We start from the raw sequence: 25936 nt of genomic DNA on the forward strand, positions 1-25936 counted from the left end.
TACCAAAAAGATTTAAAACTCTTTTGACAATTAACCACAATTCAGTCCAAAATGTCTCATGGGTTTTACTAATGCTCAAAAGATCACTGAAGTCACTAATCTCGTGTAGTTTGGTAACCAGCTAACTCTGTTTAAAAAATGTATTTTTTTCCTTAAAGGAAACACCAGAACAGGAAAATCTAAGCACATGTAGTTGACCCTCCATCTTTCATTGGAGGGTCATTCCATCATTCCATCATTCCCCTTCCATCTATTGAAATCCTTGTGTTGGAAACTCCATATCATGAAAGGTCCATTCCAATTTGGGGGTTCATTATATCTCACTATATCTCACTGCCTCATTTGCCTCTCTGGGGAAACTTGGATAAATGTATGTACAATAACCTCCCTTGAGACTGTTTCCCTGCATGCAAGGTAAATTCCTAAGCATAGTCTGGTTCCTCCCTGTTTGGTTTCCAGTTGATCCCAATGATAATTTCCAGGTATTGCTCCCAACAGGCACCATCAGATTTTGTCATGCATATTTTGGGGAGAATGTGCCATAGATTTGTGGTGGAAATGTTCTCTTGCAAATTTTTCTACTATGGTGTTTCATGAAATACATTTGCTTTGAACTAATTGTGTCTTCTGACTGACTTGAAAAGAAGGAAATACATTAGTGAGTACTAATAAGCAATGGTTTTAAATGGATTTGGACCCACAGAGGACTTCATACCTGGGAAACTTATTCTTGGGGTTCCAGGTGCTACAGCAGAATGTGTGAGGGAGAGTAAGGTAACTATGTGGTACAGTGGGTAGATTGTTGAATCTGGAGATAGGAAGGCCTGTTCAAATTTAACCTTAAACTGTGTGAACCTGAATTCTATGACCTTAGGCAAGTCACCCTCTGTTTGCCTCAGTTTCTTTGACTATAAATTGGGAATAATAGCAGCACCTACCTGAGAGAATATTGGTACAATATTGTACCAATGTCAGGAAAATGGTGGGCAGCATATAAATGCTTATTTTCTGTCCTTCCCCTAAAATAAATAAGAGTGGAAAGGTAGGTTGGAGTCAGATTGTAGAGGCAAGGGCAAAGAGTTTTTTGCTTATCCAAGAAGCAGTAGGCCACTGAAAAAGATACTTGAGCAGGGAGTTGGCATAGTCTTAGGACACTGAGGTTGATTGTTGTGTGGAAGATATATTAGAAAGGCAAGAGATTGGAAGCAAGTAAATCAAGTGAGAAACTATTGTTATAGTCTAGGAGAGAGTGCCAATCAGGCAGCACTTTGTCTAATTGTAGATAGTAATCTGGACATGGATCCTTTTCCACTAGTTTTTCCCCCTTATTGTTTTATATTAAATCCTCTCTTATGTTCTGATGTGGACACAGCAACTTTTTTTTCCTTTTCTTCCTTTGTATTTAACTTTAAAATAATTTAATTTCATTTATTTGAATTAAATTTATATATCATATATATTATAATGTACATAATAAATATGTTTATATATAATTATACAAAATACAATATAATAAATAAAAAATTATTTGAATTAAATTTATATATAATAAATTAAATAAATTATGTAATAAATATAAATATAACTTTACAAAAATTAATTTAAAATAATTTAATAAAGTTATTTATCAAAAGAAAATTTTCACCCAGTGTCAATGACTAGTCCATAAATTTCACTGAGAAAGCCCTGTAATGTTCTAGGGCTTGACATAATCTAAGCAGTAGCATCTGAAGGGACCTCACCTGTAAGGAATTTCTCTTCTGTTTGGATTCCATGAAAGATACCTTCCAAGGAATACCTCTGGACTAGGTGAACATGTCTTCTTCATCTAAACCTGTCTTGATATTAATAATCAGAGGATTATTGAGAAAAGTTCTCTCTTTGATTGCATTTGATATATCATCTAAGATTTATTCACCATTCCCAAAATAGGAACATATTATAGATAGATAGATAGATAGCTACATTTATATAACATGATTCTCCACTGTAAATTCAAGAGGATGACGGGGTGGCTAGGTGGCACAGTGAATAAAGCACTGGCCCTGGAGTCAGGATTCCCTGGGTTCAAATCCGGTCTCAGGCACTTAATAATTACCTAGCTGTGTGACCTTGGGCAAGCCACTTAATCCCACTTGCCTTGCAAAAAAAAACAAAACAAAACAAAATTCAAGAGGATTCTACAATGCATCTTTCTAGGTTTTGAAGAGAAATAAGGCTCTCTTTTACATCCTTTAGTAACATAAGCACAAAAGCTATTTCAATGGAGTAGCTGTTTACCAGAGGGCTTTGCCCTCTCTTAGCCTCAGACAGCATCCAGGTTCAGTTCAAGTCTCAATAATCAGATTCCAGTGTGTTGTTTTGCTAATTTTTCCCTGAGTCTTGCTGCCTAACCATATTTCCCCCATATACTTACACTATTCTTCCCCTAAAGCTCTCCTGTGAGGTTTGAATTTCTGGTACCTGATTCTTATTTCTGTCCTTGGATTCCTCAATAGCCTGTGCTCTTTTGACCAGTCTAGATTCCTAACAATGATACCAGATTTTTGCCGAAACAGTCTTCATATCTTGCCTTTTTCCCTCTGATTTGGCAGGACACTAACCTAGTTTCATTCTCTGGGATTCATAGAGATGGTGGGATCTCATTTATATTTACTGGCATCCATAGATGTGATGTCTTCTGTGGATACTTCATCTCTCATCTCTTTAACTTTACATTACCTGACTCCCTATACCTCAAACTCCTGGAATCCCTGGTTTCGTCCAAGTTTCAGTTCAGTAGTATGTCATACTACAGGAGGTCTTTTCTGGTTGCCTCAGCAGCAGGCCTCTGCTCCCAGGTTACATTGCATCTGATTTGTCTATACATTCTTCTCCTCCGTTCTTCTCCTTTCTGCTACGTCCAAAAAAATTGTAGAGAAAGGTTAAAGTCCTTCTCTTTCCCCCTTCCTTGGACATTACCCAGCAAGTATACAGCCCTGGTAGGACTTGAATCCAGGTTTTCCTGACTTCAAATCTGGCTGGCCATGCCTTATTATCAACTGTCACATTATTATTATTTTTTGGTGCAGTGATGATGATGTGTCTTTTGTTCTGGAAGAAGACCATGAGCACATACATTGGATTTGAGGGAGGGAGGCTGTAAGGCTGCCAGCCTCACTTTCTCCTTCCAGAGCCAACTGGGTCCAGTGGCCAAATAGGAATCAGGATGACTGGAGATGGGCCTGGATGTGAGGCCAGCAGGGTTAAGTGACTTGTTCAAGGTCACACAGCTAATAAGTGGCATGTGATAGAGGCTGGATCTCTTGTCCTCCTGACTCCAAGACCAGTACTCTATCCACTGTGCTACCTGTGTAGCATAGTGGAAAGAGCTATTGTGTGGAGGAGGAGGAGGAGGAGGAGGCTGAAGGCATAAGTACACCAATAACTAGATAGCCATATAACTTTTAAGCCATCTACTTCCTCATTCTGCTCCTCCAGTGTTCTAAGATCCTTTGCAGATCAGCCATTCTATGGTAATGGAATGATATCGAGGAACTAAAAGAGATAAAACATAGCAACTTGGCCGTGTAAAGGTAACACATGATACGCATTTCACTCAGTGGGTCGGGTTCCTTTTTCAAAGTTTTCTTTGATTGCAATTTTAAAGTGCTGGAGCACAGTTATCATCTGTAATCTGGAAGTCCCCTAGAATGGACATTTGCTCACAAGTTAAACAACAGGAAAGGGGAGGTTGTTCTGATGCATCGCTGCCCTTTGACTCTCAGGAGCGTGCAGAAAAAAATGGGCTATCTCTATCCCAGAAAAACTTGCAGGCGGCGGTCAGGCGGGTAACTCAGAGAATCTGTGCTAGGCAGTGACTGTTCTTTCTCTCCTTCTACCCTCTTCTTCCCAGTTTAAACGATCTGGAAGGTCATTTGCTGCAAAGACCCTAGAGGAGAATTTCTTTGGTGGGTTTTCCCCCTTTGGAACGAAACGAGGAACAAGCTCATGGCAATTCTGGGGTCCTGAACTACATTTCCCAGCAGATGCCGTTCTGATTCTAAGGCACTTGAGAAAGTGAAGAGAAAGTACCCCTTTCGGCTCCATTACACTACAATTCCCAGCAGCCCTTGCAACTTCCCGAGCATTCCAACTCAGAAGAAATTTCCCGGTCACCATCGCGGCAACATTCCCAGCCAATCACGTAAGAAAAGAGAGACCGGGGCAAAAAGGAGACCCTTTCCTTCCCCTCGGTTCTGATCCACCCACAGCCGCCCGCCCCGCCCGCCCCGCCCGCCCCCTTGCGGGTCACGTGACCCCCCCCCCCCCCCCGGGAGCCTGTGGGAGGAGAAGCGCGAGGAGGGAGGGGAGGAGAGGAAGGCTGGTGGGGTGGGGAAAGGGAGGAGGATAGGGAAGGGGGTCGTGAGGGGGCGGAGTGCGGCCCCCGGCGCTTGAGCAGCCTTGGCAACAGCAGCAGCGGCCGGGCCCGAGGTGCGTCAGGCGGCCGGGGCAGCCTTGGCTCCAACCCGGGCGGCGAGGACACTCCTCTCCGTGCAGTTGAAGGAGGCGGCGGCAGCGGATCCCTGAGCTTCCTCGGCCGGACTCCTCGCCCTCGCTGCCAGCAGGCCCCAGCTGCCCCTTTCGGGAGCCGCCGACGGACGGCCGGACACACGCCCGGGCAGCCTCAGGCCGAGGTGCGGAAGGCTGGCTGTCAGGCCCAGGCCGGGGGTGAGCGGGCCAGCAGGGCGCCCACGTGCTTCCCCCCTTCTTTCACTCCTCTTGCTCCCGCTGGCCCTTCCCTGCCTCCGCTTCTCCGTGCCTTCCCCCTTCCTCCTGCCCTGTGTGGCTTTGCCCATTGCACGATGCTCTCTGGCCTTTTCCATGATTGCCCCTCTCCTCCCTTGCTCCCCCTTGCCAGCCCTTTGCGCTTTGCCCCCTTGCTTCCCCGGCCTTCGCCCTTCTTTCCTTCCTTTCCCCCGGAGCCCCCTTCCCCTTGCCTCCTTTTCCGCTTTTGCCTCTTTTTCTTCTTCCCTTCTTTTCTCCCCTCGTGCCTCCACCTGTCCAGCTTCCCTCCCAGCCGCTAGCCCCAGAAAAGGGAGAGGAGCGCTTGGCTCGGACTCCAAGCTAGGCAAGGCTGGGAAGGGACTTCCTTGACCTGCTTTCGCAGATTTCTTGAGTAGTCGCTATCGGAATCCAGCTTCCAGTGGGCTGGGAAGCAGCACAGCCTCTCTAACCTGTTGCTTCTCTTTTGCTCACATCCATTTCATTTGGGCTATCTGGACCCTGGATGGATAAGGAAGTTGGCAAAGGAAGCCACTTTTTCATCTTGGCAAGGTTTACTCTGAGAATGTCGTCCCTGGAATTCCACAAACTCCCAAATATTCTAAATAGGGAAACTAGACATCGGCTACCGCCGTGTGTGTTCTCCTTCAGTGTCTCCACTGAAAAATGTTGAAGGTTCATTCTGATTGCCTTTGGAGACGCTCATTACATGATGACCTGGAAAGAGTCTCGGATTTATATCCCAAAGATCTTTGGAATCCGGGATTTATTGCGGGAATTGAATGAAGGCTCTTAGACTAAATGATTTCCAAGGCCCCTTTTAGCTTTAATTTCTATAATCTTCTGATATTTATGGAGCATGCATATTTTACCAGATAGTGCACACAAAGCCAGTCACCTCTCTTCTAGAAGTTAAAATACTACAAAATCATATGGAGGAACCTTCCCCCCCCCCCCCTTCTCACAAACTGGGAAATTTGCACTAATCTACCTACATACAATTAAGAGGACAGCTTTTGAGGAAGTGTGAGCCTCTCCCTTACTTTGAGAGAAAGAATAGACATTGAAATTGTTACGGGGAGCTGAGAGAGCAAACTAAGAAACTAAGTATGCCCTACCAGTTACACGCAGCCAAAAGTATATGCAATCTGGATAACTTGTATTTTAATTTGCCATGTACTCAGGAAATCCAAACTATTTTAATATATCCTTAAGCAAACATAATTAGAAAGATCCAAAGTGGGAAGGGACATTAGATACCATCTTGTCCAAAATTAACAGGGCAACTTCAATAATGGATCATCTAGGGGCAGCTAGGTGGCACAGTAGATAGAGCACTGGTCCTGGAGACTGGAGGACCTAAGTTCAAATCCGACTTCAGATACATGATAACTTACTAGCTGTGTGACCTTGGGCAAATCACTTAACCCCATTGCCCCCACAGAGGACAGAAGGAGGGGAAGGGGGAAAAATTAGTCAACTAGCTTTTACTTGAAAACCTTCTGTGAGGGGACATTGCCTATCTCCTGAGTCAGACCACTCTACTTTTACTTTGGGTTTTTTTTTGTTTTTTTTTTAAGGTTTTTACAAGGCAATGGGGTTAAGTGGCTTGCCCAAGGCCACACAGCTAGGTAATCATGAAGTGTCTGAGCTGAGATTTGAACCCAGGTACTCCTGACTCCAGGGCCAGTGCTTTATCCACTGCGCCACCTAGCTGCCCCCAAAAGATATCCTTTTTTTTATATTTTTGCAAGGCAAACGGGGTTAAGTGGCTTGCTCAAGGCCACACAGCTAGGTAATTATGAAGTGTCTGAGCTCAGATTTGAACCCAGGTACTCCTGACTCCAGGACCAGTGCTTTATCCACTGCGCCACCTAGCTGCCCCCAAAAAATATCCTTTTTTTTTTTTTAGGCTTTTGCAAGGCAAACGGGGTTAAGTGGCTTGCTCAAGGCCACACAGCTAACCACTACTTTTAGATAGTTCTGATTGTTAGAAAGTTTCATTCCTGCATCTAACTGCCAGTTTTAACCTTACTCTTAGTTTTGCCCTCATTAGTCAAGAAAAACTGGTCTTAGCTATCTTGTTTCCCCTAAACATTCTCTAGGCTAAATAGATATTGTTTCTTCAGGACTTTCACTGTTCTTGTTGCCTGACTGTGGATGGTCTCAGGCTTTCTAAAACATGGTACCTCTAATTGAATTCAGTGCTTTAGAGGTGGTGGAACTGTTACTGTCCTAGACTTAGATTACTATCCCTTTCCTAATACAGCCTCAGTTATCACTGATTTCTTTTTTGTGCTTGCTGTATAAATATGCTGGGAAACAGTGTAGCTTAGTAGATAAAGGGCCAACCTTGAATCGGGAAGCTTTGGATCCGAGCCCTGATACTGAAAGAACAATCAGGAAGCAAACCTTTATTAAACACTTACTACTAACACTGGAAATACAGAGACAAAAGTGAAATAGTCCCTGCCTTCAAGGAACAGATATATATATATATATATATATATATACACACACACACACACACACACACACACACACACACACTCAATAAACACATATAGGATGATGTTTGCTTTTGAAGAAGACTATGACATCAGGGAGGCAATGCTATGACAAGCACATGAATTGGTTTGGGGGGGGGGGCTGTGCTAAGTCATCAGCCTCACTTTCTTTTCCTGAGACATCTGAGTACAGTGGTCAAATAGGAATCAAGACATGACCCTGAAGTGACTTGCCCAAGGTCACATAGTAAGTGGCTAAGGCCAGAGTTGAAATCAGGTCCTCCTGACTTCAGGGTACTCTAAGCACTGTGTTATCTAGCTGCCCCACACAAAAGCATACATATACATGGGGCAGCTAGATGGCACAGTGTCTATAGCACACTGGACTTGGAGTCAAGAAGTTCTGAATTTGAATCCATCCTCAGGTGCATTACTTGTATGATCCTGGGCTAACCACTTTACCCTGTTTGCCTCATTTTCCTCATCTGCAAACCACTCTAGTATCTGCCAAGAAAACCCTAAGTGGGCAACCATGAAGCAACTGAACAGCAACAACAATAACATATACTTACGTTTATCCATGCTCATCCATATGCATACACACAGAATGGATACAAAATGATTACAAGGTAGTTTTGGAGGGGTTGTAGTAGCAACCAGAGGAGTTGGGAAAGGCATCATGAAGAAGGTGATGCTTGAACTCAGTCTTATAGAAAATCAAAAGGTGTCTAGTGGCGACGAAGGAGAGAATTCTGGGTTGAGACACTGCCAGTATAAAGGTGTAGAGATGAGAGATGTAGCATTGTGTGTGTGGAACAGCAAGTAGGTTAGCATGACTGGATCAGAGAACAAAGGGAGGGAAGTGGAATATAAAGGGAAGAAAGCTGAGGCTGAGTTGTACAAATGTTTAAAAGTCAAGCAGAGGAGTTTATAGTTGATTCTTGAAACAATAGGAAGCCACTGGAGTTTATGGGGGGGGGGGATGATATGCTTTGGAAAATCTCAGATATGTGGAATATGGATTGGAGTGGGGAGTGATCTGAGACAGGGAAACCAAATAGAAGGCTGTTGGAATAGTCTAGGTAGGATGAGGGCCTAGATTTCAGTAGTGGTTATGTAAGTAAGAAGAAGGGGATAGATTCAAGAGAGGTAGTAGAAAAACATGATTTGGCAAGTGATGCATATATGAGGAATGAGGCTGGCATTGAAATTATAAACTGGATGAAAGAATGATGATGCCTTTGATAATAAGGAAGTTTGGAAGAAAGGTGGGTTTTGGGGGTGGCTAGGTGGTGTAGTGGATAAAGCACCGGCCCTGGAGTCTGGAGTACCTGGGTTCAAACCTGGTCTCAGACACTTAATAATTACCTAGCCGTGTGGCCTTGGGCAAGCCACTTAACCCCATTTGCCTTGCAAAAACCTAAAAAAAAAAAGAAAGATAGGTTTTTGAGGGAAGATAATGAGTTTTGTCTTATACATATTGAATTTGAGGATGCCTATAGGCTATCCAGTTGGAAATGTTTAGGAGGAAATTGGTGATGTACATTTGGAACTTTGCAAAAAGATTAAGGAGGGCTGCATATAGTGATGTCTCTAGAGAAACAGATAAAAGCTAGAGAAAAGAGACCAACTAGAAAAGGGTGGTCAATGATATCAGAGATTGAAGAGAGATGAAGGAGGATCAGAACGGAGGGAAAAAACCTTTAGATTTGGCCAGGAGAATGTCATCGGTAACTTTGGAGAGAACAGTTTTGGTGAAAGGATAAAGTTAGAAGCCAGATTGCAATAAGAGGAAGTAGACTCATCATGTACTACTACAAAGTGCTTTTTCAGGGAGTTTAGCTGGAAAAAAAGTAGAGATACAAAGTGATAGGAGGGAATCTAATGAGGATTTCTAAGGAATGGGAAAGTCTTGAGTAGTTTGTAGGTCGCAAGGAAGGAACCAAATAGCTACAGAAAGATGAAACATTAGAGGGGGAGATGAGAATGGAACAGTTTACTGGAGAAGAGGGGGTGGAATCAAGGATGAATGTAGAGTTGACCTTAGTGAGAAATATCACTTCTTTGAGGCTGGGGTAGAGGATGTAATAGTAGGGTCATTCTCTCAGGGGTTTCTAAGGAGAAGGGGAGAAAACGGAGTTTTTGTTAGGGAGACTCAATTATTTTCAGAAAAATATGAAGCAAGAGCCTAGCAAGAGCATGGCAAGAAGGCTGCTGTTGGAGGTTGAGGAATGAAGGGAAGCCAGAAAGCACATGTGGCCAATGTGATAGAAAATCATTTTGTTGTTGTTTTGTTGTCAGTTGTGTCATCTGTAACCCCATTTGGAGTTTTCTTAGCCGAGATCCTGGAGTGATTCGTCATTTTCTTTCTCCAGCTCATTTTACAGATGAGGAAACTGAGACAGAAAGGGTGAAGGGACTTGTCAGGGTCACCTGACAAGTAAGTGTTTGAGGTTGGATTTAAACTCAAGTCTTCCTGACTTCCAGCCCAGCATTCTTTCTGCTGCAGCATTACCCAGCAGCCTGGAAAATCAGTTAGGGAGAAATAAAATGTTCCTTGCTGCAGTGAGGGTTTAGTTGAGATTAGATAGCATAAGTCTGTAGTGAATCTAGTCAGCACAGCTGCAGGACTTTCTCTGGCTCCATTCAGCAACATACACTAGCTGTCAGTTAACCCCTTAGTTGCCCCAAACAACTCTTTAAGTCTCTTCATCACAGAGAATTCCCAGGCTCTTTCAGTAGATGAAGTTTCCACAATGACAAAATCCCTAACAAAAAACTTTTTCATTTTGCCCAATGACACTACTATTTGAACCCATTTTTTGGACTACTTTCAAACCAATTTGAGCCATATGAGGAAAGTGGTTGACCCCAAATTAATTTAAAGAAACTGAACATATACTTTATTCACCAGTCTTGAGTCCCAACAATCTTAGAACGGAGCTGAAAGGGACTGGAGAAACTGAGGAGCAGAGAGATTACATGACATATCCCAAGTCACACAGATAGGTGATGGAGCTGAAATTTGAACCCAGGTCCCCTGACTAAAATGTAATATCTTTTCTGTTATACCATTTTTGCCCTGATTTTTGGATTTTGTCAAAAATGAAATCCAGTGTCAGGAGGTAAAGATTTCCAATTTGGGGGAATATTCAACAAATTATGCTAGGCTCTGAAGAGTCACAGATATTTTTGAGCCATAGTGGAAAATTAGAATAAATAGTCCTATGGTGACTACTTAAAAAGAACAAAGATCATTTGGATGTACAAGTTGTAGAGAATAGCATTAAGAAAAGTTATCAAAGGCCTCCCTATGCCTCAATTTCTTCATTTTTAAAATAAAAAGATTGGATTAGTTCCTTTCAGTTCTTATCTACAAGCCTGTGAGTCATAGGAAAGACTCTATTGAGTTAAATAGTTTTCCTTTATGTAAAATTTACAGAGATATAGACAAGAATCAAGGAAGATGGCAAGGTATGCATAGGGTATGATTTCTACCACTAGAGTAGAATACCTCTATCAATGAAATAATGGATCCTCGAAAGAGACTTTTTAAAAAAAATTCTTTTTTATTTCTTTAAGGCAGTCGAGTTAAATGACTTGCCCAAGGTCACACAGCTAGGCAATTATTAAGTGTCTAAGGCTGGATGTGAACTCAGGTCCTCCTGATTCTGGGGCCCATGCTCTATCCACTGTGCCACCTAGCTGTCCCAAGAGACTTTTTTTTAAAGATCAGTCTTATTATTTAACATTCACACATGTTCTGCATCAAATTATTTCTTGTTTGGTGGTGTTGATGGATTTTGGCAACTAACCAAGTTGAAATGAAAATCTACCCAAACCAAAGGATTTCTTTAGATTCCTAATTTCACATCCCATACATTTCATCAATTTTGATAACTTATTCATATGCTAGGAAAGTAACAGTTTGGGGCAGCTAGGTGGCACTGTGGATAGAGCCTGAGTTCAAATCCAGCTTCAGACATTTGACAAATACTAGCTGTGTAACCCTGGACAAGTCATTTAACCCAGACTGCCTCACCAAAAAAAAAAGTAGCAGTTAAAAAATATCTAAATAGACAGTCTTTAAAGCAACCATGTTTGTTTTTAGTTCCTTCATAAAAATCTATCTAGAGTTCTCTATTTGTCACTAGTTCAAATCCATTATCTTGTCAGAGTTGTCAAAAACTTCATTGCAATCTGCAACACTCCCTAGTGCCTATTGTGGTCTAAACCAGATTAAATTGTAACTAGGAAGTATTTAATGAAATAAAAATACAACAGAACCATAGATAATTCTAATATGTGGTTTTTCTAAGTCAATCTATGGCCCTTGGAGACAGATCCTTTTTGGATGTTGTAGCCTTTCAGGCAGAAGAGGCCTTAGAAACCATGGAATCCAAGCCTACCATTTCACAGATAAGCAAGTTGAGGACCAGGGACATCTTATGTCATAAGTAGTAGAACTGGGATCCAGACTCAGATTATTTTATTATAAATCTGGTACTCTTTCCAATTCATCATGCTAAAGATTGCTTTTCTCATTTGACTTATCAATCAGCAAACGTTTATTAAGAGCCTACTCCGTGTCAGGCAGTAGAGTTAAAAATCAAAGTGATAAAATAATCTCTACTCTCAAGGAAGTTATGTTCTAGGAAGGGAGACAACAAGTACATATGTAAGTACAAAGAAAAATAATATAAAGAGAATGCTAATAAATTCAAGATAGTTAAACATACATTATTGGGGGAAAGCAGAACTTAGGCTATGACTTGAAGGAAAAGAGAAATAATGGGAGGCAAGGGTGAAGATGGGATTAATTTCAGGCATGAGAAATGACCAGTGCAAAGGCACAGTCAGAGGTAATGGAGTGCTATGTGTGAGAAACAGAAATGTGTCTGGACTGTTAGAATATGAGAGGAGATGTAGTAGACCAATGAAGCTGAAAAGACAGGTTGGGGTTGGGTTCTAAAGGGCTTTAAAAGCCAAACAGAGGTGTTTACATTTCATCTTAGAGGTAGTAGGAAACCTCTGGAATTAATTGAATAAGGGAGTGACATCATCCTATCTATGCCTAAGGAAAACCACTTTTTAGCAACTTTGTGAGGATGGACTGGAATATGGATAGGCTTAAGGCAGGAAGACCAATTAGAAGGTTGCTGAAGTCTAACAGAGAAGTTGTGAGGGCCTGGACTAAGGTGAGAAATAGTGTTAAAGAGAAAGTCAGATATATGACAGAATGTGGAAATAGAAATGATAAGATCTGGCATTTGATTGAATATGTGAGATGAGAGTGAAGAGTTGAGTTTACGAGCCATTGAGGCTCAAAGAATGATGAGGGCTTCAGCAGAACTAGAGAAGTTAAGAAGTATAGAAGCTGTGGAGGAAGAATGAGTTCTGTTTTCGGCCCTTTGAGTTTGAGATATCTTCAGGACATCTCATTGGAAATCACCCATAAACAGCTGAGAGAGAGTTGAGGGCCTGAAGTTCAAGGGAGAAATGGGAACTGATTAAATGGGGCTTGAAGTAGTCTGAATAGAGATGATAAACTCTTGGGAGCTAATGAAGTCACCAGAGAATGGAGAGAGAGAAGATGTACTATAGATGATGAACCAACCAAGGAAACTGAGGAAAGAATAGACAAAAAGAGAATAGAAAAATCTAGAGAAGAGAATATCCAGAAGAAAAGTGATCAAGAGTGTCAAATGCAAAAATCAATGACTGAACTAAGCTGATTCATTTGACAATTAAGAAGTCATTGATGACTTTATGCTTGGAGGTTGTTAGCTGAGCCATCCTGTTGTGTTTTGTGGGGCTGTCAGAAATTATCTTTGAAGGATGCCAGTTTATTCTTGGGGATTTTGAAAATCATAATTGAGTTCCAGACTTCTCAGCTTGTCCAGAATGAGTTTAGTGTACTAAAAAAAGGTCAATGTTGTTGGCTTTAAAAAAGTATATCTATTTAGTGTCTTCATTCCCTAGATCCTTCCTCTTCCCACTTAAAAAATGCTTTGAAGAAAATATCACCTGTTTAAAACCTGATGAAGTGATTCAGCTATAAGGATTTTCAAATGCTTTTTTTAACAGAAATGAAAGGGGAAGTCTAACAAGATACTGTTTCCAATTAGTTACTGAAAGAACATGTGATTATAGTTCTAATGGATTCTTTTTTTTTTAGTTTTTTTTTTTGCAAGGCAAATGGGGTTAAGTGGCTTGCCCAAGCCCACACAGCTAGGTAATTATTAAGTGTCTGAGACCGGACTTGAACCCAGGTACTCCTGACTCCAAGGCCAGTGCTCTATCCACTGCACCACCTAGCCGCCCCCTAATGGATTTTTAAACAAGAAATAGGAAATTTTCACTATAGACAAAGGGTTTCAAAGACTATACATTCAAATTATTTCTACATCTGGGGTGACTTTCTCAGAAGTTCATCAAACATATGAAACAATAGAAACATCTAGTTCTTTTGGTAATTCTTAGGTGATTTTTCTCCCCATCTCTGCTTCTTTTAAAATTGTTTTATGGGACAGCTAGGTGGCGCAGTGGGTAGAGCACTGGCCTTGGAGTCAGGAGTACCTGGGTTCAAGTCCGACCTCAGACACTTAATAATTACCTAGTCTTGTGGCCTTGGGCAAGCCACTTAACCCTATTGCCTTGCAAAAATCTAAAAAAATAAAAAAATTGTTTTAAAAATAGTTTTATTGTTGCCTTTTTATAATAATTTCTGCTGTAAAAACGTTTCCCCATTTCTTAGCCTAAGACTTGACTCCTTTGTAATAAAGGCAAAAAAAGTTAAATATAAACAACCCATATGTTGAACATCTGACTTGATCTGCAGATATTTTACCCCCTTGTAGCTTTTATTCTCCTGAATTTCTGCTGAGAGAAGTTATATTTCATTACCAATCTTAGGCAATGACTTCTGGTTTTAAATATTTGTCGGTTTTCTATATATTTTATATATCAGACATATCAGAGATATTTGATGCAAATAGTTTTTCCATTTTTTTTATTCTATCTGCATTTATTTTGTGGTACAAGATATTTTAATGTTATGTAATTGAAATTGTCAATCTTGGCTTCTCTAATCATCTCCATGCCTTGCATGACTGAAGAATTCTTCCCTTGACTATAGCTACAAAATATATTTCATTCATCATAAATGATATATCCTTTTATTTTTAGGTTGCATATCTGTTCAGATTATTGGGGGATATAGCATAAGTTGCTACTCTGTCAAATGCTTCCCAGTTTTCACAACAGTTGTTCCCAAATAGGGAGTCCTTCCCTTGGTACCTTATGTTCTGGTATTTATCAGCCACTGGGATATTGTTTTTATTTGCTTTTCTAGCCTGTTCCATCAATCTATTTTTTCTGGTTTATGTTTTAATCAGGACCAAAACCTTTAAAATGGTTTTTGCTTCATAATACAATTTGAGGTTTGGTTGTACTATATTCCTTTTGTTCCCACTTATAAAAATTATTCCCCTTGAAATCAAAGCCCTTTTGTTCCTCAAAAGGTATTTTGTTACTTTGTCTGGTTCTACAAAGTAACCCTTTGGTAGTTTGGTATGACATTAAATCTATAAATTAATTTAGATAGTAGCAATATTTTTATTTTATTGCCAAGGCCCAATCATGATCACTGAATATCTCTCTGGTTATGTAAAGTCTGTTCTAAAAAGAGAGTTTTTAGTTTAATTTATATAAGTCCTTAAATGTTACCATTCTTCCATTTATCCTGAGTTTTGGTGGGGTTTTTATTTTAATCCAGACATGTGATTTCATAGTACATGGACCTCCCTTTGTAGAAATTTCCTGTCCTACTGATGATTAGCAACTCCATAACTGATCATGTTATTTGTTTGAACCACTGAAAGATTACCCCCGAACCATAAGACTATTCTCTTTCCACTTTGCCAGGCTGTCTCTGTCTTAATAAGTTAGGTATCAAATTATCTTATGGGTTTTGTAGTTATTTTGAGTGCTCTTTTCTCTTAGCATTTCTTCTAGAATTTTGTTATTCCAACATAGAAATATCAGTGATTCTTGTGACTTTATTCTGTATCCTCTTATATTACTGATGTTATTAATCTTCTCATTTTCTTCATTGAGTCACTGGAGTTTTATAAGTAAACCATATGCAAATAGAGATAATTTTGTCTCCTGATTGCTGCTGTTCATACCTCCAATTTTCTCCTCTTGCTTGATTGCTCTGGCTAGCAATTTTAAAAAGTCTTTATTTTTTTTCAATTAACAAACATTAATTTTCTCTCACTCCCATCTCTCCCCAGTTGAAAAAAAAGAAAAAGAAAAACCAAAACCCTTGTAGCACAAATACTCATAAATAAGCAAAATAAATTCTTGAATTGGCCATATCTAAAACTGTAGGTCTCATTCTTCATATTGAGTCTGTCACCTATCAGGAGGTGGATAGCTTGCTTCTTGATTCATGGTTGGTCATTTCATTGGTCGGGTTTTTTAAGTCTTTCAAAGTTGTGTGTCTTTACACTGTTTCATTGTATAAATTGTTCTAGTTCTGCTCCCTGAGCTCTGCATCTATTTATACAAGTCTTCCTAGGTTTCTTTAAAACCATGTCTTCCATCATTTCTTCTGGCAAAATATTTCCTTACATTTATATGCCATAATTTGTTGAACCATTTCCCAATTGATGGACACCCCTTTGGTTTCCAGTTCTTTGCCATTGTAAAAAGAGTTATACTATTTTCATACATATGGATCCTTTCCCTTTTTTTCTTTGATTTCTTTGGAATTTTGCCTATTGTGTTATTTTTAGATCAAAATGTATGCACAGGTTAGTGACTTTGGGAGTGTAATTCCAAATTGCTTTCCAGAATGACTGACCCACTTCACAACTTCACCAATGGGGCAGTATTGTATCTGTTTTCCTATAGTTTTCCAAAATTTTCCTTTTCTTTTTTTGCCCTCTTCACCAATCTGATAACTAGCATTTTAGAACAGTGTCAGATAATAATGGTGGAAAAGGGCATCCTTGATTTGTCCCTGTTTGTATCAGAGAAATTTCCGTTGTTCTACCTTTGCCAGCATTGCTAGCTCTTGGCTTTAGTTTGTCTTTGTGTCCTATTAGTGAAGGTTCTTTCCATGTCTGTGTGTTTTGGGAGTTTTAACATGAATGAATCCTGAAATTTGTTATAGTATTTTTTATGTTGTCCTTTATTTTTTAACTTCTCTGTTCATAATTCTATTTTTGTACAAAACCAAGAGCAAGTTTTTCTGCAAAATTGCATGTGCCATTTGATTTTTACCAACTCTATTCTTTTTTTCTTCAAAGACAACTAAGTCTTCTTATAACTTTTGAAAGTCATTGAGGTCTGTTTGATTTTACCTATAAATTTCTCTGTATTTATCTCATGGTTCTTTGCTCAGTGCCTAGAAAGAATTATTACCCTCCCTAACCTGGACAGTGTCGTGCACCAAATCAGGTACTGCTACTTTCATCAAGCTTTCCCTAAACCCTAAACTTTCCAACTGAAAGTGATCTTTCTTTGCATTTCTGATACTTTATTGAGATCTGTTCCTGGCACTCACCTCACTCTCTCTTGTATCTGCAATCATTTTCCATATTCAGTGACCCATCACCTTGAGAACAGTGTTTGTTGTAGGTTGAGGGGGAGAGATTGGAATGAGGGAGGGGAAGACACCTGCTTGCTAGAGTCTTTATCAATGTAAATCTGTGACTTAATGTCTTAGTTGCCAAAACACCAGTACTCTGGCACTCTACCAGGTTTCCTTGGACTTTAGACATAGTAGAGAACTCTGTAAAATATCTGTTGAAGTGAATTGCCCAGAACTTTTTATATAGATACCTTACCTCCCTGATTAGTAACAATCAGCTAAGTTTGTCCCCAGCAAAATTTATCATACCTTTAGACCACTGTTGTATTTGCTTCTCTAGACCAAAGGTAAATTAGGAGGCTTTTTGTCTTTTTCTTTTGGTTTCGTGGCCAGGGTCTATGATGTGCCAGGAAAGTGAAAATAGCTATAGTCAAACCTAGCAGTTATATAACTATCTCGAATTAGAGAAATCTTTTGGAATATGTTTGTTCCCTAACAGTCAGTAGGTGTTAAAACTTTAAAGATTTGCAAAGTACTTTATCATTGGATTCTCACACTCTTAGATTGCTTTATTATCTCCATTTTGCCGATAAGAAAGCTATTGTGACTTACCTAGGGATACACAATTAGTCTCAGAGACAAGATTTGAATCTTTTTGCTGTCAACACACTGTCAGATCCTTCCATCAAAGGAAGTATCATCAGATCATTTTTTTGCTTCTTTGACCTGGACAGGTGACTATTAGTGCACTTTTCCATTTCTCATTTTAGTTGTGTGTGTTCTGTGAATGGTAGTGCTGCAAGCATGAGAAATTCAGGGTAGCAGATAGATCCAACCCTCTCCCTTAATAGAATACCAATATGAAGAAAACTTGGTTTCTACACTTAGAGCTTATTGCTTCATGACTGCTTGGAGATCCTTTCCCCTTTTTTTTGTTCTCAGCTAACCGGATCAAATACTCTGCCTCCTGGAGTAAGGGTAGGCTGGGCAGGGTTTAACAGAATTTCTTGTACTTGAGTTTGGTACTAGTTCTCTTTCTGCTGATGGAACCATTGCTTTAGATGTTTAATTCTTTTGACATTTCTCTGGTCCGAGTTCATATATGTTGATCTTGGGGCTGCTAAGTGGTGCAGTGGGTAGAGCACCTGCCCTGGAGTCAGGAGAACCTGAGTTCAAATCCGACCTCAGAAAATTAATATTTACTTAGTTGTGTGACCTTGGGCAAGTCACTTACCCCTATTGCCTTGCAAAAACAAAAATTTTATCGGTGCTGTAACAAGGAAATAGCTTTGTTAAACAGGTCCCTTCTTTGTAATAGTATGTTGTGTCTCTCTGTGTAGTGACCACAAAGCGTGGCATGGTGCAGTGTTCTTCAAATGTTTTCAATCCAGCACCCCACTAGTAAAAGAAAACTTTTCAACATAATCTCACAACAGAAGTATAATGTTAGTACATATTAGAAAGATATTAGTATGATATTGCATGTATATAACTTATAAAAATGATAAAAAAGTATTACTAAAATGTTTTATGCTTTATGAAACACATAAAAATAGACATTAAAAAGAATTAGGTGAAGTTTAAAAAAAGATTTTTAAAATGTTTATTTCACTAATGATACAAGATTCATGTTTATTTTACTAATGGTACAGAAATGGTTTTGTTCTAACTATATGATGTTATTAATAATATTTTGTACTGAAATCAATGTGATTTAATGTGATGCATTATTTCTTTAAATCTTTATGTCCTTGGGGCAATGATGTGACCTTGTAAATAATTGATGATAATTGATTATTAAATTAGATTAATTATTTTTAAGATACTTTTATTTTAAGACACCGAATGCAGCAATCACGCAGCAGATTATAAGTCACTGCCATAACTTTTTGACAGGAGTCATATTTCTTTGTGTGTCACTGAACACAGTCCAGTAATAACAAGCAGGAGTGAATGGCCTCTGATTTAAACTGAGCATAAATTTTTCAGTATTATCCTTTTTTCTTAACATGGTCCTGCCTGAGAGATAGCAGCATACCTTAATTTAGTTTCCTAATCCAGATTCTGGTAGCTATTAATGACTGACTCCAGGACATAATTCCTTTCTCAATGAGTTTAGTATTTGATTCATAGTCTTTTTTCCTTTTCCTAGGGTATATGCTGCTGTTCCCCCTAGTCCCCCTAACTTCCAAGTTTCTCAGTCTATTTTTTTTTGCAAGGCAGTGGGGTTAAGTGACTTGCCCAAGGTCACACAGCTAGGTAATTATTAAGTGTCTGAGGTCAAATTTGAACTCAGGTACTCCTGACTCCAGAGCTGGTGCTCTATCCACTGTACCACCTAACTGCCCAGTTTCTCAGTCTATTTAACTTATGTGACTCCTTTCACCCTGCCTCAGCTATGCACAGGGATGGTCACTGCCTTGATCTTGACATTACCCATAAATGTTCCACTTTCATGTTCTAGAACTTGGAAGTTTCCTTCAGAAATGCCTCATTCCTTCTAAAACTGTGACTACAAAGATCTCTGATCTCTGCATTGTTCAGTAATATCCCAGGCCCTCACCCTTGCTCCCTTCCCAGAAAAGCAGAAGACAGTCCCTGCTGGCAGAGAGCTCACATTCTAAAGGAAGAGAGAGAACACATCTAGTTGGTTCAACTGTAAAACGAAATGGGAAGTACCTTGGTCCTTAGGATGCTGTAGCAAGGAAGATGATAATGGCACCCTCTTTTGTGTCATTTCCACTGATAAAATTATCTGTTTCTGCTGTTGAACTATTTGGCAGTGCCAAGACAGCTTGGGTCTGGAGTCAGGAAGACTCCTAAAATTCAAGTCTAGACTCAGTCATTAGCCATAGTACTCTGGGCCAGTGACTTAACTTCTGTCTGCCTTAGTTTCCTCAATTGTAAATTGGGGGTAGTAGCACCTACCTCCCAGGATTGTTATGGGGATCAAATGAGATCATATTTATGAAGTGCTTAGCACAGCGATTGGCACGTGGTAGGTGCTTAATAAGTATTTGTTCCCTTCTTCCCAGCTCTTCACCCCCCCCCCCCAAGGACTTTGATGTTGAGAACCTTTTTTCCTAGATCTTCAGGATCTGTAGTTTCTGAGGTGGTGGGTACCAGAGAACATGGGAAAGGGAATATAATAACCAATATTAAGGCTAGAAAGGCAATTTGGAACTAAGTAGCTACGTGCTTTCAGTGCCAAATGGAAGAGTTTCTATTTGATCCTAGAGGTAATAGGGACTTCCTGGACTTTACTGAACTGGTGGGAAAAGGGGGGGGGGTAGATGGGACAGGGTATTACTGCCTTTGCTTTAGGAAAATCCCTTTGGCAGCTGTGTAGTGGTTGAAGGAATATAGGGAGAGACTCAAGATAGAGACTAATTAGAAGAGACCATTGCCATAACAGTCCAGTGATCTAGCGGCAGAGATAGGTAGGGGAAGATCATCATTATGATTTTCCTAATGGCATCTGTTTAGCTTTTATTGTGTATGACTGATGGCATTTAACTTAAAACTACCCTAAGTAGCCAGAACCCAGGACAGAAGGGGAATGGTCAGAAGCCTAAACAGTGGAGGGCAGAGCCAGACTTAGAGGAATGATAAGAAAGAATATGGAAAGAACAGGTGTAGTAGTATTGAAGGCAAGTCCCATTATTGGCTGTGGTGGGCAAGGTGGGAGGATTCTTCTTCCCAGCTTCCATGTGATCACATACCCCTTGGGGTTGTGCTGGATCCCCACTTTAGAGGTCTCTGGAATAGTAAAGAGAGTGATGGATGTGGAGTTAGGAAGACCAGGGTTCGGGTTTTGCTGCTGACACTTTGGTTCTGTGTGACCCTGGACTAGTCACTTAACCTGTCTTAATCACAGTTTCCTCTTCAGTAAAATAGGAGTATTAAGACCTATAGCACCTATTCCTTGGGGTTATCATGAGACTCAAATGAGATAGTATGTGAGGAATGCTTTGCAAATTTTAAAGTGCTATATTAATGTCACATGTCTGCCATCATGATTTCCTTGGTCTTGAACCTGATGGATGAAAATACAGTTTCAGAGGATTGAAAGACACCCTGTGGAAATGCCAATTTGAACCTCGCCAGGGCCTGTGAGCTCACTGGCCCTCGTGGTTTTTGAAAAGTTGCTAATGTCAGAATGTTCCTCATTGTATTAGGCTGAAAGTTTTTCCCTGTAATTTCTCCCCATTGATCCCAGTTTTGTTAGTTGGAGCTACACAGAGCATTATTCTTCTTTTGTTTGTGTTGGAATACACTGTCTTATCCCTTTTGAATCTTCTCCTGTTCATATTATACCTTACTAGTCCCTTCAGTCATTGCTCATGCTTTCCAGATCCTTCACCATCCCTTCTTTAGACAAGTTCTTCTCTGTCATCTTTTTTAGGACACAACACCTGGAGCTGAACGGAGTATGGCAGGAGGAGTCTCACAAGTGCTTTGCAAAGAGGGATGCTACCCAGAGATCAGGGCTGTGCAACTTATTCCAGCAGGGTTCTTCAGCCAAAGTAGACCGTAGGCATTAGTTATTCAGGAATAGGATGGCATGAGATGAACGACTGATTCAGAATTGTAGAGTTCTAGTCCATCCCTCTCAGTTTTTTCACTCTATATGTTTTAAAGAGAGGTTTGAGAATTGGGAGTAGAAAGAGAAATTAGAAACAAATTCTGGAATTACCAATTGTCAGAATTGAAAGAGACCTTAGAGAACATAGGGTAGGCATTGGATTTGGAGTTAGAGATTCATATCCCCCTTCTGTACATCTTAGATTAGTCACGTCACTTCACTTTCCTGGCCCTCAGTTTCCTTATCTGTAAAGTGAGCCCGCTGGGCTAGATGGTCTCCAGTCCCCTTCAACTCTAAATCAAGGTACATACTTCATCTTTCAATTCTAGCCTGCATGAGATTTTAGCAAAACATTTTATCTAATTAACTGTCACACATGAGCTTATAGGTCAGTAACCTCTAAAAATCCTGTCTATGTGGCCAAATGTCTGGCTCCACTTGGCTCCTTGAAAGCTGAAATTCAAATTCCTGTGACTTGAACATTTGAAGAGTGGAACTTTGACAAGGTAGGAAGGAAAAAAGCACAGAGTTGGGGAAGGACAGTGAGGGAAAAATTGTGGGATACTCGTGTTTTTGGCAGCCTTAAATCACGCTTTGTAGGTGGTTTCCACTCTTAGTGTTGTTGGTCCTGGAAGCTAGCCTGAAATCTTTCTATCTGGCAGGACAGTGTTGTCTCAGTCAAACTGACAGAGACAAAGACCCTTTTGTCCTGTGTCTGTATTTCACCTACTAGTTTTAGAGCCTTCCTGTACATAGCCAATGAGAGAACACTTGGAAGCACACACACATTTAAATCAGTACTTGAATTAGCATCACTTTTTTCATAGTATGTCTCCTGTGGACCCTGAGAGAGAATGATTGCTTTTTAAGTACCAATGAAACTTGTTTCCCCTTTAAAAAATCTCCTTACGGAGTTTATATTCCCTTGGTGAATACAACATATAAAACAGATAAGATATGATTTTGATGAAAATGCTGAAATGGTAGTGGCCCCCAAGTTCTTGGATATCTTTTTCATGTGAAATTGTTTTTCTGCTCATCAGATTTCTCTTGTATTGTGAAGTGTTTATTTCTTTTTGCTTGATATGCATATCATCTATGTTGAAAAATAATCGTGAATGCCTTTAATGCTTGCTTTTATTTTCCTTTTGTTACTTTTCTTCTTAGTTTTAAAAGTCTTCAAATCAGAAAATCCTTTCTTCAATATTATAATCATTCCTCTAAATTTTCCTTGTTTCATGTTGTTTAGCCCTCTCACGTGCCTCTTCCATATATAGTCAAACTGTATTAATGATTTCTTACCATAAGAACACAAACATACGCACACAGACATACACACATAAATAAACCCACACAAAAATATACCTACAAAGCACAATTGTACCACATTTATCTCTTTCAAAAATATTCATCAGCTTCATTGTGATGGTTTGTTAAATCTTTTTTTGAAACTAAATAAAACATACTTTAAACAATCAATGTTAAATGAAACTATTGGGAATTTTTTTTAACTGTCACCATCACCTTATTACCATTTCTGGATTTGGATTCGAGCTTTATTTAGATAAAGCTTAGATAGTTGTACTTTTTAAGACTTCTGTAACTCATCTAATTGCTACTTTGAGGGGTGGCTAGGTGGCGCAGTGGATAGAGCACCGGCCCTGGAGTCAGGAGTACCTGAGTTCAAATCCGGCCTCAGACACTTAATAATTACCTAGCCATGTGGCCTTGGGCAAGCCACTTAACCCCATTGCCTTGCAAAAACTAAAAAATAAAATAAAATAATAATAATAATAATTGCTTCTTTGAAGTTTACAATTTTTGTCTTTAAGAAAATATTTTTGATCCCTCAAGCCAGCTTTTCTACTTGCTCAGAACATTGATTCAGATCAGTTGGTTCTAGGTAAGTGACATATTAACATTTTATTTTTAGGCATTTCTGAAACTGTGCCAGGTTTACTTGCCTTTTTGTTCGTAGAGAATAATCTTTAAAATGAGCATATGCTTTCGCTTAAAATCAGATTTTGCTTAAAGAAAAACATACATAAAGCCGTTAGATATTTGGTATGCAATAATCCTGTGTTATCTAATACTAATTAGCTTATTTTAAGTATAACATGTAGTTATCATTGTGGTGCTGATGCCACCTTTGATAAAGTGAAACCATAAGTCAGCAAATAGTTATTGAACTATGCTTTATGCTTAGTGTAATCCTTGGGTCCTGGTTAGCCACTGTTCATTTTAGTTGTCAGATAAGAGGGAAGTTGACATTAGGTGGATGAGAACCATCAGATTCAATCAGAGGCTGGAGCTGTTTTAGGTGGATTGTGGAAAACTATGACAGGACATGCTGCCTTTCCTCCAGTAGTCCAGAAGGGTTTGGAGACTAAGGGGGAAGCTGACTCTTCTACTGTAGGTAGCTTGTTGATGATACAGAGAGTCAAGTTATTCATATAGTTATTTTTGAAAATCATTGTTCTTTTAACCCTTCCCTCATTAATAATCTTTTTTAGCATTCAATAACTCAAAGACGAATATTCTTTTGAATTCCCAAAGATAATATCAGTATTACTTAAGCTCTAGAAGTAAGTACAGGCCTGGTAATGCATTGTGTGTCTGGCATCTGAGGATCAGCCAAGTTAAGTTTGGAAAAGCTCATCACCGGAAAGTTGGCTGTGAAGAGATTTTTGTTTTCAGCCATAGCTACTCAAGAAACTTTCCCCCTAAGTATTTAGGAGCTACTGTGTGAAATGGTGGAAGGTTTCTTTATAATGATGAAACCATGAATCCTTCAAGTAATTGTAATCATAATCTTAGTAATGAAAGGTAGCATTTTTATAGTGCAGAGGAGGTCAGCAAGCTGTATTGTGGGAGCCAGATCTAGTATTCCAATTGTTTTTATATGACCCACAGAATGGTTTTTACATTTCAAAATACAATAAAATTTTTTTCAATATGTAAAAACCATTCCTTTCTCATTGGCTATATCAGAAGAGGGAAAGGATGAGTACCATAAATTTTCCAGCCCCTGATCTCATGAGTGCTTTGAGGTTTCTAAAACACTTTCCATGTATTCTCTCATTTGATCCCCATAGCAATCTTCTTTGAAGTTCTTCACTTCCTCTTGCTAGGTGTTTGTGGTGCTTATCAGAAACACTGATGGAAACTCTGTCTTCAAGCAGCTAACAAAAGCTACCTGGGAAACTCAGACACACACATCGAACTGAGAAGAGTACAAGTAATAGTAAGCCTTAAAAAGTACAACATATGTGATGCACTTAGGAAGTAGTAGGGAGAGATTTAATGCAGGCTGAAGTACTTGAGGGAAGCTTCTTGGAGGAACTGAGCTTTGAACGACTGGGAAGATTTAGATTAGTAGCTAGGTGGCACAGTAGATAGAATTCTGGAATTCAAATCCAGCCTCAGACACTTACTAGCCAAGTGACCCAGGGCAAATCATTTCACTCTGTTTGTCTCAGTCTCCTCTTCTGTAAAATGAGCTGGAGAAGGAAATGGCAAATAACTCCAGTATCCATACCAAGAATACCCCAAATGGGGTTTTGAAAAGTTAGACTCCAGGACTGAATAACAACAATAGGAAACTGCCCTGACTTGAATGACAGGGTTGTGAGTACTGGGAGTTAAGAGCTAATAGACAAGTTGTGGTCAGATTATGGAGAGTTCTCAAAGGCAAGCAGAGAAGTTAGATTTGACACACTAAGAAATATGGAGCCACAGAATATTTTTAAAAAAGACACGAAAGTAGTGATTGAATGAAAATTATTAGTGAGAAGGGGAACACTAGAAATCAGAGAAGTCAATCAGCAGGCTCTTTTGGTTATTCTTATATGAGATGAGAGTTAGACTAGGGAAATGAAGGGACAGATACCTAAGGCATGCCGAAGGAAGGAAATTATAAGCATTAGTAACCAAATCTGAGAAATAAAAGAGAGGGAAGAGTTAAAGATTATTCCAAGATTTTAAGTCTTAGAAAGTGGGTAAGCGATGGCATCATTTACAGGGATGAGATATTTAGAAGAAGGAACCAATCAAGTGGAAGAAAACGAGTTTGAGGTTATATAACATCTAAGAAGAAATATTAGAAATAAGGGAATGGACTTTGGGTAAGATGATAACATTTAAAAAAGAAATTGTGTAAGTCTTGAAGGGAGAATGTATGTATACACACTTTACTTCCCCATGTATAAGACACATCCTTTTTTTCAAAAAATTTGGGGTCTAAAAACTGGGAGTGCCTTATACAGTGGTTATAGATTTTTTACTTGCATTTCCTACATCTTCATGCTTATTGTCTTCATGCTCATTGTTTCTCATTTGTTACTGGTATATTTGCTACGTTCTGCCTAGAAATAGCTCAGAAAAGATTTCCATACAGTGTTGAGTTCAAGTTCAAAGTGATTCAGTTTGCAAACGTGAATGAAAATCATGCTGCTGAACATCAGTTTGGTCCTCCTCCAA

At 39.5% G+C, this 25936-nt stretch overlaps 1 protein-coding gene across 2 annotated transcripts in view; it reads left to right on the forward strand.

Annotated features, from left to right (window-relative positions):
• The first annotated feature begins 4412 nt into the window (after positions 1-4412).
• The window catches only part of MTM1 (myotubularin 1), a 97673-nt gene continuing 76149 nt past the window's right edge, over positions 4413-25936 (forward strand). The window contains exon 1 of one of the 2 annotated variants that reach the window (XM_074206707.1): positions 4413-4676. The gene's annotated coding sequence lies outside the window, so the exon portion shown is untranslated. Of the gene's footprint in view, positions 4711-25936 lie in introns of both variants that reach the window. The other variant, XM_074206709.1, reaches the window with a different exon arrangement.

Source organism: Macrotis lagotis, chromosome X, assembly GCF_037893015.1.
Source record: "Macrotis lagotis isolate mMagLag1 chromosome X, bilby.v1.9.chrom.fasta, whole genome shotgun sequence".
NCBI classification, from domain to species: Eukaryota; Metazoa; Chordata; class Mammalia; order Peramelemorphia; family Peramelidae; genus Macrotis; species Macrotis lagotis.